The sequence below is a fragment of the Fukomys damarensis genome, unplaced genomic scaffold (genome assembly GCF_012274545.1).
Source record: "Fukomys damarensis isolate Sample0158 unplaced genomic scaffold, DMR_v1.0_HiC HiC_scaffold_2, whole genome shotgun sequence".
NCBI classification, from domain to species: domain Eukaryota; kingdom Metazoa; phylum Chordata; class Mammalia; order Rodentia; family Bathyergidae; genus Fukomys; species Fukomys damarensis.
In genome coordinates, this window is record NW_022900914.1 from 38676325 (window position 1) to 38694004 (window position 17680).

A 17680-nucleotide genomic window follows, 5' to 3' on the forward strand; every position below is an offset into this window, starting at 1 on the left:
TTTTTGGTTCTTTGAGACAGGGTCTCACTATGTAGTTGAGACTGACCTGGAACTCACTATGTAGCCCAGGCTGATCTCGAACTCACAGTGATCCTCCTGCCTCAGCCTCCGGAGTGCTGGAATTACAGGCGTGCGCCACCACCCCCGGCTTCATTAACTTTTTTATAGCATATTATAAATGTTCTATTATTGTTGTTAGCTTCTTACTGTGCCTAACAGATGATCTTTTAAAATAATAGATACTCTTTATCACTGGTATGTATGTATAGAAAGAAATATACTGGTATTCAGGCATCAACTTGGAAGTCATGGACCATATCCTCCACAGATACACGTGTGTATACGTGAGTGTTAGCAATAAAGACTTATTCAAGCCCTCCCGAGTAATGCCAACTGGTTACACACTGCATGTGTCAATGAGAGAGGTAAGAAGCCTGCACAAATCTTGGAATGGCTAAGCCTCATGAAGACACAAGTCACAGGACCTATCTCTAAAACCAGGCTATTTTAATAGTCCTTCAGCTGCAGAAGTTGGAGACTACTTTGGGTGGTATTTACTCTAACACAATTCAACTTTTCTCTTTATCTCTACTTCCCTTTAAGCATTTTCCCCTACTTTCCTCACTGAAAACTAACTTCATATTTCTCAGTTCCAATTGCCAGAATTATAAAGAATCCTATTTCCTTAGTAACCATTTGCCATCCACTTGGGCAGCTTAGCTGCCCCTTGGTCAAGTACAAACTGGAAGAGATTGCAAGGAAATATGAAATAGAATACAAGCACTTGAAGAATAGCCCAGCCAGTTTCTTTGTCTGAAAGTATAGCCAAAGTGGTTTCCATAGAGTTGTTTAACAGTGGTTTCCAAAGTACCTACTAATCAGAATCTCTAGGGCAAGTAACTAGGAATTTGTAAGTAAATTCATGAAGAGATGAAGTCACTTACCTTGTGATCTTGTGTTTGTTTGTTTTTTGGTGGACATTCTCTTTCAAGTGACCAGAGTGTTAACTGTACATAAAACACTTCATTTCAAATCTTATTAGCATTATTTTTATACATAATGAAATTTATCATTATATATAATAGAATTATTATGATTTATAATTTCATTTCAAAATGTGTAAGTTTGCCTGAAGTAGTTATGATAAAGTCATTTGTTAAAAGCTAACTAAATGTAAGATTTTGATCTCTGGTTATGCCAAAACCAAAACCAAACAAAAACTAAATGTAAGCATTTATAATGCTAAGTAGGTGTAAACATTTGTTCAGTGCTCAGGTTTCTAGTTGTCTGTCTAGGAGTTGGTATGCCCAAGATTCTTTTGGAAAATCTTTGGCCTTTGTAGAATAATATCTTCTAAGGCTCCATGCCAGTAAACTGCTTCTCTGCTTTTTTTTTTTTTGGTACCGGGGATTGAACTCTGGTCCTTGTGCTTGAGAGGCACGTGGCAGAAACACTGAGCCAAATCCCCAGCCCTTCTCTGCTCTTTTTGACTTAAATTTTTGAGGACAGATTTGTGGTGAAACAATAGGATAGGCTAGTTATTATGTAGTAAGAAATGCCTCCCCCCAGTCCTAAGAACTTACAACTGTGGACATTTATTTCTGTCATGCTACAGTGGATCAGTTGGTCATAATTACAGGGAGAAAAGAGAACATAGTGAACCACTGGCTTTCAAAACTTCTGTCAAGAAGTTGACATATGTCCTGTTCATTCTCATCTCACCGGTCAAAACAAGTCACATTAGCTAGGCATGGTGGCAGGCGCCTGTAATCCCAGCACTTGGGAGACTGAGGCAGGAGAATCTCGAGTTCAAGGTCACCCTGGGCTACACAGTGAGTTCAAGACCAGTCTGAACTACACAATGAGACCCTGTCTCAAAAAATAAACAAACAAACTAAAAACACCCAAAACCAAAAAAGTCACATTATTTGCGGTCCCCAGTTTCAGCATTTGACAAATAAAATAATGTCAACAGCCATTGTGTGAATCCAAGAGTGTAGTTTTGTGCCAGCCTATCCTTGTGATATCATCTTGTATCTCATGGGTAATATTGGGGCATCTTCTCCTTTAGAGAGAGGAAACACTTAGGCACTGTTGTATAGACCAATTAGCAAAAATATCTGTTAGTGAAAACATCTGGTAACACATTTCCTATAGCTAGAAAAGATTGGATGACAGTCATCTGATTTCATTTGGGGCTTTGACTTTATAAATGCTATTTCTTGTGTTGTATTAGTTGAATCTTGTAGTGGACATCTTGGGTATGTGAGCTTTATAGCAACCATGTGATTATGGTGTTTGAGAGACTGAGTTCTACCTACTTCCAGAGATTACCTCTGCTTTGCTTACCCAATTAGGCTATTGTATCCCCCTTGCCACAATAAGTGTCAGCTCTAAAGGGCAGTACGTTCTAATTTGAGCCATTGAAATGTAAGATGTTCACTGAGGGGTTCTGAAGATGAAGGTCCTGCTGGGCATGGTGGTGCATGTCTGTAATCCCAGCATGTCTGTAATTGGGAGGCTGAGGCAGGAGGATTGCTATGAGTTTGAGGCTAACCTGGGCTACATAGTGAGACCCTGTAAAAAAAAAGTCCTGAATTCCTTTGAGAAATCTACAAAAAAGGAAGCTAGCATGATAATAAAGTTGACAGAGCAGCAGGCTACGCTACCAGAAAAATGGAAAGGAATTGGATTCATCATGATAACAAATCCCCTATGTAAACTACCTCTAAAACTCTCTTTACCTTTGATCTTTCCAGCTAAATAAACCAATATATCTCCCTTATTTTTGTATTAGTTAGAATTTAGATTCTGATACTCATATAAGAATTCCTCCCTCCCTCCTTCCTTTCCTCCAAGAGATGATCTCTCTCCCCTCCCCTTTTCCTCCTTCCCTCCTCCTCTCTTTCCCAGGAGCAAGATCAAAGCTTCATCAAAATGAGAGACAGAGAGAAAAGATACACCCCACAGGATGGAAGAGGGCCAGCAAGAAGAGACCACAGCCCTGAGGGAGCCCCAGGTTTGAGGGATCCCAGCCCTAGGGTTTGGCATGGAGCTGAGGGGCAGTCAGAGGTGTGATTCCCACCAGTGAGTGGCTCCACTCAGCCCCTCCATCAGGTGATGTAGTTCCAGAGGGATTATGGTGTCCCAAGCCCAAGGAGCAGGGTTCAAATCTGCAGTCAGTGACATGGCAACTAAGGTTAGGATAGCCAGACCACCTATTGCATACCCAGGGACTTACTGCACAAGCTAACTTACCTGGTTACCCTTTCCCACTGCATCCAGACCTGGGCATCCTGTTCCTGGGCCAACATTTAACTCAGAAGGTGGATATAGTCTCAAAAAGTGGGCTCCAAAGCAGGCCCTTCCCTCTTCCAGCCTCCTCCCCAGCCATTTCCTGCTTTTACTTCCTCCTGAGAGATATAATCCCTATAAAAAAATCTTTATGGGATGTTGAGGGCCTGGTGTGATCTCTTCTTCTGAAGCTGCTTCCTGAGAGTTGCCATCATTTCTGCTTATAGGGGATTATGGAACTCTCATCCTAATTGAAGGGCTGGAGAAAGAACTAGTTGGATTTAATAATCTAGGATGGAGTTTGGTTGTGGCATCATGGTGTAGGTGGATTAGGTGGTGTGCAGCTGGCTACATACGTGAAGGATTGAGCCTCCTTTTTTCTTTTTTTTTTTTGAAACACTGTCTCAGTACATAGTCCAGGCTGGCCTCCAACTCACACGATCCTCCTCCTTCGGCCTCCCAAGTGCTGGGATTACAGGCATGTACCCTATCTTTTTTAAGGGTTGAGTTAGAAGGGGCATAGTTAGAGTCTCCAGCAGTTGAGAGAGGTAGAATCCCTGTTGAACCATCATTTGCAGATAGATTTGTGGGATTCTGTGAGACCAGTAGACAGGTTCCAAACAAAAGTAAGAGAAAATTTCCTGTTAGTGGGCCAAGAAGGGGCAATAACCAGGAAAGCCATCCCCAATTATGCTTCCATGACAGCCAATCACTCAGTCCTTGCTCTCCCAATCAGGATGCCTGATCTGGGAGGACATTCAGCCTGCTGGACAACACCTGAGTGGCTGAAATGGTGACAGCAGCACTCTCCCCAACCCACGCTGAGACCTCCCTATGCTGCAGTCAGCATATCCAGGTCTCTGTGATCCTGCAGGGCCACTGTGGCCAGGGAATCCATCCAAATTTTCAAGGCCCAAGGGAGAGGCTGTGAAAGGTGTATAAAGGCTACTCTAAGCTCTGTAGCTCCTATCAAGTCTTTGTGCCAATTTCCAAGCTCACTAAGAAGGTGATTAGAAGAATCACCCTTTTTTGGTTGATGGAAGTGAAAGGGAGAATTGGGAAAAGGCTGGTTATTAGGAGCATTCTGATACCAGAGGCAAGATAAGCTATTGAACAAACACAATGGAAGGAAGGGGTAGGAAGTCTTCACTTCCACAAAGAAAACACCCAGGATAGTAAGACAAGTAGCAAGATCAAGATAGAAAAGGAAATATTGTGTATCAGTTGTGAAAGTTCTGATGGTTCCCTGATGAAATGTTGAGTGGAAAATGTCATTCCTGTCAATGGTTGAAAAGAAGATTGTGGCTGAGACCTTGGGTCTTGTTTTCTTGTAATGGGTAATGTCTCTGTGAATCAAGAAAAAATCAAGTGTCCATGGTTGACAAGGAAGTAATGTATTGGCTATGAGTGATTGGAGTAAGCCAGCAAAAGTTATCCAGGGACTAAAATCAGGGGATAGTCTCTGACAAAAGCAGAAATCTTCATCCTGTGTTTGGGTGGAAGTGCTGAAGTGGAAAGGCAGTCTTGGATTGGTTCAGAGAAGTCATTGTACTGGAAAAGAATACAGCCTCCAGACTTTTATGGTCCAAGACAGTGGTGGTGCCCCTATGACACTCATGCCAAGGGCACATGAGCCATATTGCCTCAGCCAAGATTTGACAAATTGTCAGCATGCATTCAAAAGCAAAGATCACTTCTTGTGCAAAAGCATGCCAAATACAAACTTTTTCCGTTCAATAAAAAGCTGTTAGTATCATTGAAAGCTCTGTTACTGTGTTTTTCTTTTAAGACAAAGATGTTAATGTGTGAGTTGCTTTTTCTAAATGAAAACATCCATGTTCAAGTTTAATTGTAGTGTAGGTACTTTGTGATAAGGAAATGGGTTTTGGGTTACAGTTTGGGCCCTTGGTCTCTAAAAGGTTCACCATCACTGGTCTAAAATATAAGTAAAATTACAAGTGAGGACCAGGGATATAGCTCAGTGGTGCCACACCTGCCTAGCAAGTGCGAGGTCCTGAGTTTGATCCCTGGTACTGGGAGAAAAAAACCAAAACAACAACAACAACAAAACAAGTGACACTGTTCATAGGGTGAGTATTTGAGGGTGCTCTATGACTTGTATGTAGGTTGGAGCACAAGTGACAAGGGAGACCCCTGAACATATTGGACCAGAAACATTAAGAAATGAAGTAAAACATTCTCAGATGAATGAAAACTAGAGAATTTCTTGCTAGCAGACTTGTTATAAAAGAGTTTCTGAAAGTAGCCAGGTATGGTAGTACAAACTTGGGAAGCTGAGGCAAGATCTCACATTTAAGCCCAGCCTGATCAACTTAGATCGTATCTCAAAGTTTAAAAAAAAAAAAAAAAGCTAGGAATGTAGCTGATTATGAAAACTTTGGGTTCAATCCCTAATACTGAAAAAAGAAAGAAAGGAAAAAAGGAAAGGAAAAGAAAAGAAAAAAGTTTTCACATAAAAGAAAAATGATACTGGGCCAGAGATTTAACTCAGTGGTTCTGCCACCTGCCTCACAATCCCAAGGACACGAGTTCAATCCCTGGTACAAAAAAAAAAAAACAAAACAAAAAACTAAAAGGAAACTTACTACAGTTTTTCTTCAGATCGTATAAATCTTTTACTAAAAAGAAATTTAGATGATCAGGGATGAAGGATGAGTAATAGATGGTTGAGAGCAAAAATTATACTGGTGAGGCTTTTTGTTGTTGTTGTTTCTTAGTATCAGGATCAAACTCAGGACCTTGTACTTGCGAGGCAGGTGGCAGCACCACTGAGCTAAATCCCCAGCAGGTTTTTCAAAGACTAGCCATGTTATATACTTGAAAGTTTCATGGAGCAATAATATTTTTACATTCCATTCAGAGTGGTAATACACTGATTCCAAATAGATGATGAAAATTACTGTCTTAGTTGCTTTTCTAGTTGCTGAGACAAAATATTCAACACCCCAAATTAAAAGAGGAAAGGTTCATTTGGCTCACAGTTTGTAGAGTTTTCAGTCCATAATTGCTGGCTCCAAGGCTGAGTCACATGGCAGAGGGGCATCACAGAAGAGAAACAGTTCATGGCGGGCAGAAGGCAGAAGCTACAAGCAACAAGAAACAAGCAAACATAGCAGCTTTTTTCTGCCCCTTTGATATTCCATCTAGGCTACCGTGCTTAGGGCAGGTGTCAAACCAATAAGTGGATTAGTTTAATAATCACACACCCTTAATCCTAGCATCTCACCATGAATCAATCCCAGCATTACATTCTTGATCTTAGCAGCACAAACCCTAGATCCAGCCACCTCTGAAAAGCCCTATGTATGACCAAATGAGGCTTTGGAGGGGGGCATCTAGGTACAATCCATAACAGTTATGCATATTATAGTGTCTAGAGCAGCTACTAAAAACAGACATAGTAACAATCTCTAGATATATTAAAGTACTTTTTAAATGTTCAAAAATCCTGCTCACCAGTGCAGAGCAAGAAAGCAATGTATCCCCTGGATGGGCTCGGAGGATGGGGGAGCAGGGGAGGTGTAGTTGTAAAATATTTCATGATCAAAGAAATGCCTCTGTAATATGAATGTTATTCCATGGCCAGATTGCAATATAGAAAATCATGTTTATGAGACTGCTTGTGTAAAATCAATGCCATTTATCGGTCAGCCTCCAGGAAAAGACAGCACCATCAACCTAAAGAAGAATTTACTATTCATAAAGGCAAAATTTGCAAAGTGAGGAAGGATGCTGTAGTAAACCTGGGCTAGTAACAGTAGGGAGGAAGCTGTTTGCACCCATCAACTTGAAAGGGCACGGGAAGGGGTGGTAGCTAAGCCCTCGAGGGAGAAATGTGTTGTGAGGACCACCTGACAGGAGCTCTAGCTTTTGACAGAGAAGAACACTGACCGAGGAGGCTAAGTCGCAGAGAGAGAGCTAAGGGAATAAATGGCCCTCCCCACTCTCTTACCAGTTTCCTACTATTACTGGCCCACACTTGCTGCAGAGGGAGAGGGAGCCCAGGTTGCAGTTCATATGGCACAGAAAAGGACAGAGAAGGCTGGAGAAAGAATCTGGAAGATGACATGAATGATGTGTGTATTCTCATTAACTTTAATTAAAAACAATATCCAGTCCTGGATATCTTAGCTCTTTTTCCCAATTTTTTTGCCTCTGTTACACATGTTGGATTTTTTGATTCACCTTCTCTTGAGCCTGTGGCCTACTGTCTATTAATCACATGTGCAGAGTCTGAGGGTACAGCTCAGAGGTAGAACACCTGCTTAGGAAGAACATGGCCCTGGGTACCCTTTGCAGCTGCCCTATCCTCGCTTGAGAGGGTCAAAGTTTAATTATCCCTGAGCTGTTTTACTTCACTCAAAGCTAGACACAAGGAAAGCTGGGATAAAGAAAGAGAGAGAGAGAGAGAGAGGGAGAGAGAGAGAGAGAGAGAGAAGGAAGGACAGAAAGAAGGAAAGAAAGAAAGAAAGAAAAGAAAGAAAGAAAAAGCATGGGACAAGGCATATAAATGAAGTTCTTATTTCTTTAAGCATGGCTTCCAGTTATTTAGTGGAGCAAGTAAAGTGATAGGAGGCAGCCCTTCTCCAACTAGGGAAAGTGGGTGAAAATGAAACAAACCTGCCTTGGGTTGAATGGGGGTTCCTCCAACATTCATGTGTTGCAAACCAATGCAACAGTGTTGAAAATCAGACCCTTACAAGGGTAATTAGTTCCCTCATGAACAGATTAATGTATTTACCTTGGGGGTAGGCTCATTATTGAGAGTGGGTTTGTAAAAAAACAGTGATCTCAGCCCTGTCTTGCTCTCTCGTGAACACCGTCATTCATGGACTCTGCCATGTTATGACACAGCAAGAAGGTTCTCGTCATCTACCAGAGTACCATACTCTTGGATTTCCCAGCCTCCTGAACCCTAAGCCAAATAAAATTCTGTTCATTATAAATTAACCAGTCTGTGATACTCTTTTCCAGCAACATAAAGACTGAGATGCTGGGTGGGGGTTATTATCACCTGGCTTATTCTGCAGAGCTAAATTTAAGTTTCATTCAAATTTTCACTAGAGTGTAACCACCAGGAAATGATTAAAATCTGCCAAGTAGGAGGGATACTCCATTGGCAGTTTTCTGGTTCTTTAAAAAATTTTATCTTCTTAGTTTTTAGCAGTTTTTGCCCCTGGCAGAGTAATGCTTTTATACAAGATGTGATGTGATTCTTTTGTGCAAAATTAATTTTGGCACAGTGAGTTGGCCTATACAGAAGCTAAGTGTGCTCCTGATACATTTATCTTCTATGAATGCATTCATCTTAGTTTTTCTGTTACTATAACAGAATACTACAGACTGAATAATTTATAAAGATTAGAGATGTATTTATTACTGTTCTTGAGGATGGCAAGTCAAATATCAAGAAGCTGGCAAGTGGGGAGAGCCTTCCTGCTGCATCATGACATGGAAAGAGGCATTACAATAGTGAAAGAGCAAGCCCATGAGGTCAAGGTCTTCCTGCACTTATAAAGCCACTAATCCTGTCATTGAGTCCTCCCTCATGATCTTATCCAACCTAATTGTCTTCCAAAGGACTCACCTCCAACTTAGTGTGGTGGTGCATGCCTGCAATCCCAGCCCTTGGGAGGCTAAAAGAGGAGGACTAGGAGTCTGAGGATAGTTTAGACAACATAAATCGTTTCTTGGCCTTTTGGCCAAGATCAAGCGTAGTTTAGATAACATAGTAAGCCTTGTTTCAAACAGCAAAAAATTCAACAGTTATGATCGTGAAGCAGCATAAGTGAGATGTACCCTCTTCATGTGCACATTTTAAATGAAAGGTATATTTAGCTTTTGTGTAAAGTAGCTTTTGTGATTCTTTTCCTTTTTCCATTACATTGGTTCTGATTATATTTATCACAATGTAAAAGTAAAAGATCACAATTGCTGTAAGTACATGAAAATCTAAAGAATAGCTAGTGTTTCTGATGGCTCTTGACCATTTTGAGTTATTTGCATAGATGTCTACAAACTTCAGTTTGTAAGAGAGTCCACAGACATATCAGAGAAGGATAATTTTCATAATACAATACTGCTAACCATTTTAAATTCTTCGTTAAATTTTCACAATGTTTAAGAAAAGAGCACATACTCATGAAGATTTACTGCACCATTTAGTAACTGAAAAACATTTTCATCTTATAGTTTCTGGACATGTATTTTAAACTATCCTTACTTCATCAGTCATATTTGGAATCAAGATAGATAGCTTATCATGAGACAAACAAGTGTAGACTAGAGGCTTTTTTTGTGTAAGGAGAATAAATTATTTTATTTATAGACTAAAAATAGCACGCCACCTTTTCCATGCTGAGCTTTTAATTTCTTTCTCTTTTCTTCACTACCAGAGAGGGAAAAAGAGCACTTATTTGCTGAAATTAGAGTGTAAGTCAAGAAATATTAAAACTTATTTTTATAGTATCTCCAGATATTAATAAAATGTTTTAAATGATGGCAGATGTTTCTACTTTAAAAACAAGAACTATGTCTTTACTTAGGTGATTTTAAATTAGTTTCCCTGAACACTCAAATATTGAGCACAAATAGCTCCATGGAGATGACAAAATGCAGCTCAAACACAATTCAATTCCTTTCTTCTCCAGTGTGTGCGATCTGTTTCCATGGAAATTTCATGTTGACCAGGAACTGTAAAAATACTATATGCAAACATATCTTCGAAGCAAACCTTTTTGGTGAATAATCATGATTTAATTTGAGCCATTCCATTAAAATTGTTCAAACAATAGAAAAGAAAGCTGTATTTTTCTCTGAGCAGAGACCATTCCACAATTTCCCTTGTTCAGTATATTAACCTAATATAGCTGGAGATTATAGGGGCTCTACTTTGCCTTTGAATGTAAAATTAAATTTTAATGATTTAGGTAAATGCATTCATTCATAAAAGACTAAGGACTCCATCTGAGCAAGGTGGGAGCGCTGAAAAGAATAGAGATCCATGCCTGTGCTATAATGGTGAAAGATGGGGTGGCTCTAGGAATCAGCTGAGTCAGTGTGCCCTAGGGATGCCAGAGAGAGTGAGAAATCAAAGGAGTCTTGGATTTGAACTGGATCTGGAGAAATGAAGACGTGAGAGGAGGGACTTTCCAGGGGCAAAGGCACAGAGATGAGAAAGCTGAAGGCATGTCTGGGGAATGGTGAGAAGAGCAGCAACTAGCAGAAACTGGGAGACGAGATGAAAGGTAGCTGTGGCTAGGTTTTTATAGGGCCTTGAGAGTTGCATTCACTGGGATGCTATGTTCAACAGTAGAAGTGTGCAGTTAGGAGTCATAATCTAAACTGTCAATTATAGAATGTTGAGTGATGAGAAAGCAGGGAAGAGGATAAATCACTATTTTTAAATTTTTGTTTATTTATTTATTTGGTACCAGGGAAGTTGGGACCTTGCACTTGCAAGGCAGGTGCCAAAACCACTGAGCTAAATTCCCAGCCCAGATAGATCACTATTGTGAAAAGAGGCAGAGAATTAGCTTGAATGAACAGCTGCTTTGAAAATGTTTTGTTTAAGAAATGTGGTGGTAGGGGCCGGGGATGTAGCTCAGCAGTTCAGTGGCCTGCCTTGCAAGTGCAAGGACCCGAATTCAATCCCCAGTATCAAACAACAACAACAACAACAACAACAACAACAACAACAACAGCAAAAAGAAAGGTGGTGGTTTCCACTGGGTGTGGTGGTGCCCACCTGTAATCCCAGCATTCAGCAGGAAGATGGCCCCAAGTTTGAGGCCAGCCTGGGCTACACAATGAGTTCAAGGCCAGCCTGAACTACACATAGAGACAGTCTCAAAAATAAAATAAAATAGAACAGAATAAATAGTGGTTTTAAATTTTGCCCACAAAGTTTTTGAAATTCCTTTCTTTAAGGAATTTTTTTCTTTAATTCTGTTCCTTTCAGTGTGGGCTGCATTTAGTGCTTGCCTCCAGCAAACAGAATAAGGCCGCTGTAATGGTGAAGCCACTTCTGAGACAAAGTCATGGCAGGCTGCGGGGCTTCCTTCTTACCTGCTTCCTGAAGTTACTTTCTCTAGGGGAGAAGCTAGAGACATGTTGTGAGGACACTTAGGCTTAGCTGTGGACACCCCAGCCCCAGTCAAGCCTTCTGGTAGCTACAGCTCTGGTTGTATCTTAGCTGCAGCCTTGCCAGAGACTCAGAGCCAGCACCATCACCAGAGAGGTTGATCTCATATTCTTGACTTCCAGAGACTGTGATATAATAAGTGTTTGCCGTTTTAATCTCCTAACTTTGGGACATTTATTGTGCAGTAATAGATAACTAAGGCAGATGGTTTTGAATAGGGAGGTCTTAAGCATATCCATGGGTTGAAAAGGAATCAATAGAGACTAGGAGAGTGATGATCCCACAAGAGAGGGGAAAACCACCGTTAGTCAAATTCTGGAAGAAGTTTACAGGAGATAAGATCATTGAGAAGGGATGGAGAAGTTATTTCTGGAAAAGAAGAGTGAAGATTAGAAAAATGTTCAGATTGAAAAGATAAAAAGTAAAACCAAGTCGGATGTTCTTGATTTCCCAGCAAAGGAGGAGATTCAGTCATCAGCTGAGATCAGGTGCCCCAGAGAGTAGGAAAAATATAGAAGAGCTACTGTGAGGGACTCCATAGAGAATCAGGTAAAGCAAAGAACATACAGTGGTGCCTCGGTTCATGAACTTAATTTGTTCTGCAATTTTAGAAAAGATGGCCACGTTGTGTTTGTGTGGGAGAGATGAGCATGGTTGTGTTTGTCCCCTCATGCAGAGTTTGCAAACAGAAACAAAATTTTAACAAACACTTCTGTTCGTGAACCAAATTGTTTGTAAACAAAGGCATTTGTGAACTGAGGTACCACTGTAATTATAGTAGTTACTTTTCTCATTACTGAGACAAAATACCCAACACTCAAAGTTAAAGGAGGAAAGATTTATTGTAGTTCACAGTTTGGAAAGGTTTCAGTCCATAGTTGGCTGGCTCCCAGGTAGGGTGGCACTGCAGAGGGGCATCACAGAGGAGAAAGAATCCATGGAAAGCAAGCAGTAGACAGCAGAGCAGAAAGCAGCAGCAGCAGGCTTGCCTTTTTTTGCATCCCCTTTATCCCTTCCAGGCTACCCACTTTTTAGGTGGCACCTCCCACCCCCAGGGTGGGGCACTCTTAATCCCAGCATCACATCCTTGGTCCCAACATCGCAAACCCTAATCCAGCCACTGTGGAAACCCCCATCTATAACTGCCTGAGGCTTTGAGGGAACATCTAGACACACGCCATAACAATAATTCTCTCCAGGAGAAGTGAGCTGAGAAAGCAGACAGTGGAGTTTACCCAGGATCTGGGACTGATAAGGCAAATATAAAGATCAGGTGGGCAAAAGATTCTGTTATAATGGTGGTGGCTGGGTGAGCATAGGGCAGTAGGGCATGGGAAACCACTAAGGGGTTAATGAACCAAGGATATGAAAGAGTGGAAGGTCTGTGGCAACTGTAATATGTAAACCACTTGTCACATTTTATACATAAGCAGCCTTATCATGTAGCTTTTGGTAGGTATGCCTAGCTTCCCCAGTGAGATCATAAACTAAGGTGTTACCATGATTTATGCACTTTGTACCCCATTAGCAGAAAGCATATTGCTTTATAGGAATTAATAATTTGCTGAATCAATATATAAAATCATTGTAGCATTTTGCATGTGTTTTTCTATCAGCTTTTTTTTTCCTTCACAATAAGCATCTGATTGAGGCTAAAGATCTGCTCCTTTTAGATAGTCAGATGTGTTCCATTCTTGTCTTTAAAAGCTAGGATCACTGGATGCTTCTAAGAAGCATTATATAATTATCGAAAGAGGGCCAATACCTGGTTGGCTAAAAATAATGTCTAATTATGCCTGTGTGAAGCAAACTTGAAATAAAATTTGCATGATTTCTCTTCAGTCTGACAATAAAATAAAATAAAATAAAAGTGGTAAGGCAGTGGGGGGAGGGAATAGTGAATCTAGGTTTCATTCACTTAGTATAATTAAGAGAAAATGGGACAGGTATGATGGTGCCTACCTGTATTCTCAGCATTCTGAGAGGCTGAGACAGGAGAATTACAAATTGGAGCCCAGCATGGACAATGTAGGGATTTAGGCAGGCCCTGTCTTGAAAAAGGGGAGGAGAAGTAGCTTCAGTCCTGGTTCAATCCCCAGTATAGAAAGAAAAACAAAGGACAAAGATGAAAATCATTTGACTACCTACAAGGAACAATTCACAGCCATATGCTCACTGTAAAGAAAAAGAAATGAAAGAACACATATAAAGTGATGGGACTAAATTACTGAAAATTGGGTCTGAAATGGAGATATAATTAGAAATTTTATAATAACTCTTTGGTCTTAGATCACGTTAGTTTCACAGTCAGCCAGTCAAATATGTTTAAGGCACGTTAAGAAGAAAGGGCGCTTTGGGAGGCCACAGATATTGCAGACCTGACGCCTCCACCCTCCACCCTGGCAGGGAGGTTTCCACTACCATAGCCCACAGTCTTAACAGACCAGCTTCTGAAAAGGATTTCTTTCAAAGAAAGGGTGCCCAGATAACAAAATTCTGAAAAATCACTGCCTCACCCTGGTATAGTTTATATAGAAACAGAAAGTTGTTTGACCTTGGGGTGGAGGATGACTTGTAGGCAGCAGCTGGTAAATCTAAGCACTCAGGCTGTTGGGCTCATCAGTTTTACCTCTTGTGAATGATCCTGGGCAAACAACCACTCAAGGGCACAAAAACATATATACAGGACATTTATTGCATATTGTTTAGAAAAGCAAAAGATTGAAAACAATGCAAATAGCCATAAATATGGAATATATCAGCACAATGATATTCATGTATCAGGATACTACACAGTCTTTAAAAAGAATGGATAGAGGGCCAAGGATTTAGCTCACTGGTTCCACCGTTTGCCTTGCAAGCCCAAGGACCCAAGTTCGATCTCCAGTACCAAAAAAAAAAAAAAAGAATGGATAGAAAGATGTCCAGGATAGATTGCTAAATGGAAAACACAAGTTATAAAAACAGTATGATTCCACTTGTAACTCAAATAGTAAGTTAATAAGTGAAAAAAATGCATATAAATAGCTGTTCTTAAAATTATTACTAAAGTTCACAGGGTTACTTGTTTTAGTTTGCATATTTTTTTTCTTTTCTTTTTGGTGATGTAACTGGGGACTGGACTCAGCCAGCGCCTTTGCACTGATTTACATCCCAATCCATTTTTATTTTGAGACAAGTTCTCACTAAATTGCCCCAACTGCACTCAAAGTAGGAATCACACTGCCTCAGCTTCCCAGAGTGCTGGGATTGCAGATGCGTTCCACTATGACCAACTGACATGATCTTTTTTTTTTTTTAAAGTATAAGATTTTAATCTTTTTAAAATAGAAAGTAACCTGTGGAAATACTTTCAGGTTTTCTACAATTATCCCATCTGAAAGTCTAATTTCTTATTTTGAAAAAGTATCTAAGCATATAATATGATGGGTTTTAGAAAGTTAAAAAATAACATATAAAAGCGCTGCATAATTTTATATACTAGGAAGATTATCAGTGTCAGTATATAAAGTTTAGTCACATGTGTGGCTAAAAATGTTAAGCTCCCGAGGTTACTCACAAACACACTGTCTCAGTCACGTAGGAGCATAATGTGCTGACGGGCTGGCTCCCAGATAAATGGTCCTTTCTCTATGTTCACTGTGGAGGTGGCTGCTTGGTGACAAGAAGCTCTGATTTATACATAAGAACATTTGGCTTGTTTTGTAGTTCCTTTCTTCTTGGCTCTTTTCTTGTTGCTGAGGGTATCTGCACTAAGGGAACTAACATGTGGCAGCCCCTACCCCAAAACCACCCCTCCTCTGCTTTCTGTGTCTTTCTTGTTCAGTAACCAAAGCAGCTGTAAGCTCATCTAATACTAGGTGAGTGGACACTGTGCTACAGTAGTTTGTCAACTCTGTAATTTAAATATAAACTAATAAAATCATATTATATTTCTTTTGCTAGTTTTATCAGCATACTAACTGACTATTTTGGTTTTAATATATATCTATGTATAGATACGTATATATAAAATTATGACAGAGAATAATTCTTTTTTCATGTTGGTGTAACGGGAATTTCTGTAATTTAACCTTAGAGACCTGTTGTTCTTTCATTTTTTTGTCATTAGTTGGGTAGGCTAAAGATAAAAAGATTTTGTTTATACAAGCATATTAGGAGGAGTTATGAAGTCATAACACCTCATTGTTGTGTGACTGATAGGCCTTTATTTATTTTTGTTTTTTGTTTTTTTGAGACAGGGTCTCACTATGTAGTTGAGTCTGTCCTGGAATTCACTATGTAGTCCAGGCTGGTCTCGAACTCACAGAGATCCTCCTGCCTCAGCCTCCCCAGTGCTGGGATTACAGGTGTGTGCCACCACACCTGGCTTCTTTATTTATTTTGAAGCATGAAGACTCAGTGGGTGTCAGAATGGAGGACTTCTTCTCTTTAGTGGTTTCCATCAAATCCACAGAAGTGGGCATTCAGCAAGCCTAGATGTTGCCATAGACATGTGGGGCAGAAAATGCCAAATTCAATTTTACAATCAACTACATTGATGATGATGTGGATAAGAACAAAAAAATGGGGGGGGAGGAAGTGCCTGTAGTCCCAGCTACTGAGGAGGCTAAGGCAGGAGGATCTCAAGTTTGAGATCAGCCTGGGCAACAGAGCAAGACCCTGTCTTAAAAAACAAACAAACCAGTAGAGAAATAAACAGTACACATTTCTTAAGTTTCATACCAAATTCAAATGACTCCACTAAAACACAGACCTTGGTTTCTTCGTCTTCTCTCAATTACAAGGCTTGCTGCCTCATTCTATACCTTGTTGGCCCCCAAAAGGTTACAGTGGAGAGACCGCGGAAGGCATAAGAAACACTCATTGTCTAGGAAGGACTCAAAGCCTGCATTTGTTGTGCAGCAAGACTCAGGCAGATTCACAGCATCACAAAGGACAGGTTTTGCTGGGGAACTTACAAGCCAAGGGTCTGCAAGAGAAGGCACAGGGGACATGCTGGCCCTGTCGGACATGCCTTCAGTGAGCATTCCAGCAAAGGGACACCTATCCCCTCTTGTTAGAGAACAAAGTCTGGAGCTTGAACATCCTTGTCAGTGAATCCACACATGTGACTTGGTATCAGGTTGTCTGGATTTAAATGCCAGCTGCTAGGAGTTATTTGAGAAAGCCAGCTGCCCCGAATCTGGACTCTGTATATGTCCATAGGAAGTCACAGCTACTCCTACTGTGAGGGAGAAAGCCACCTGTGCCATGGGAAGATGTATGTAAGAGAAACAGGAAGGTCCTATTTCAGCTGGTTCATTGTCCTGGCAGCCCGGAGTTATCTCCTGGCATCATCTCCCAACTATGTTGTCTATGTCACACTGGCCCTGGTCAGGGGCATCATCTAAGTCTTTTTAAAAAGCCATTAAATTGAAGTTTCTATTTTTATTAAAATTTTAAGATGCCTGCTTCTATTGTAATTGTTTGGAACTCCTAGGGCCTTTTGTAGGCTTTCCATTTATGCCAGTCTAAATAAAATTTAAATGTTTTAAAGGGTGGCACTTAATCAAGAATGTTAAATAAATATTCCTGCCCCTCTGTTCTTGGCTATGAGTAGTTCTCTCTGGCGTTTTGGCATTTACTCATTGCCACCTGCTGGAGAAGAAAAGAAGTGCATTTGAACACTTACTGTCTGATCAAACCTGTTCCTCCTTGCAGCTTTGGAAAGAAATCAAACCACTCTGAAAGGTGCGCCCAGACTGCTCCAAGAGAAGCCACTGGAGCGGTGCAAGGTGTGGCCTGGGGAAAAGTGGGTTCTGTGACCTTTCCGTGCTCATTGTGCACGTGCATTGCATCCCTTACTCCAATTTGATTTTTAAAGTTAATAATGTGAGAAATGAAATAAAAATATTCCCCCGACTCTACTTTAAATGAAGATTCATGAGAATCATTCAACTCTTTCTTTTCTATGACCTGGTTTCCTAAATAAAATATATTACTTAAGAATGACTTTTTACCAAGACTAAAATACTAATAAAAAAGTATAACTTTAAAGAAAAGTATAACTTTACACTGATTAATGTGGCCATATTTAAATAATCCATAATATTCCTTTCCACTAAAGAAGTTGTAAAAATATATATTTTTGTTTGGTTGGTTGGTTTTTGGTACCAGGGTTCAAACTTGGGTCCCTGTGCTTGCGAGGCAGGAGCAGAACCACTGAGCTAAATCCCCAGC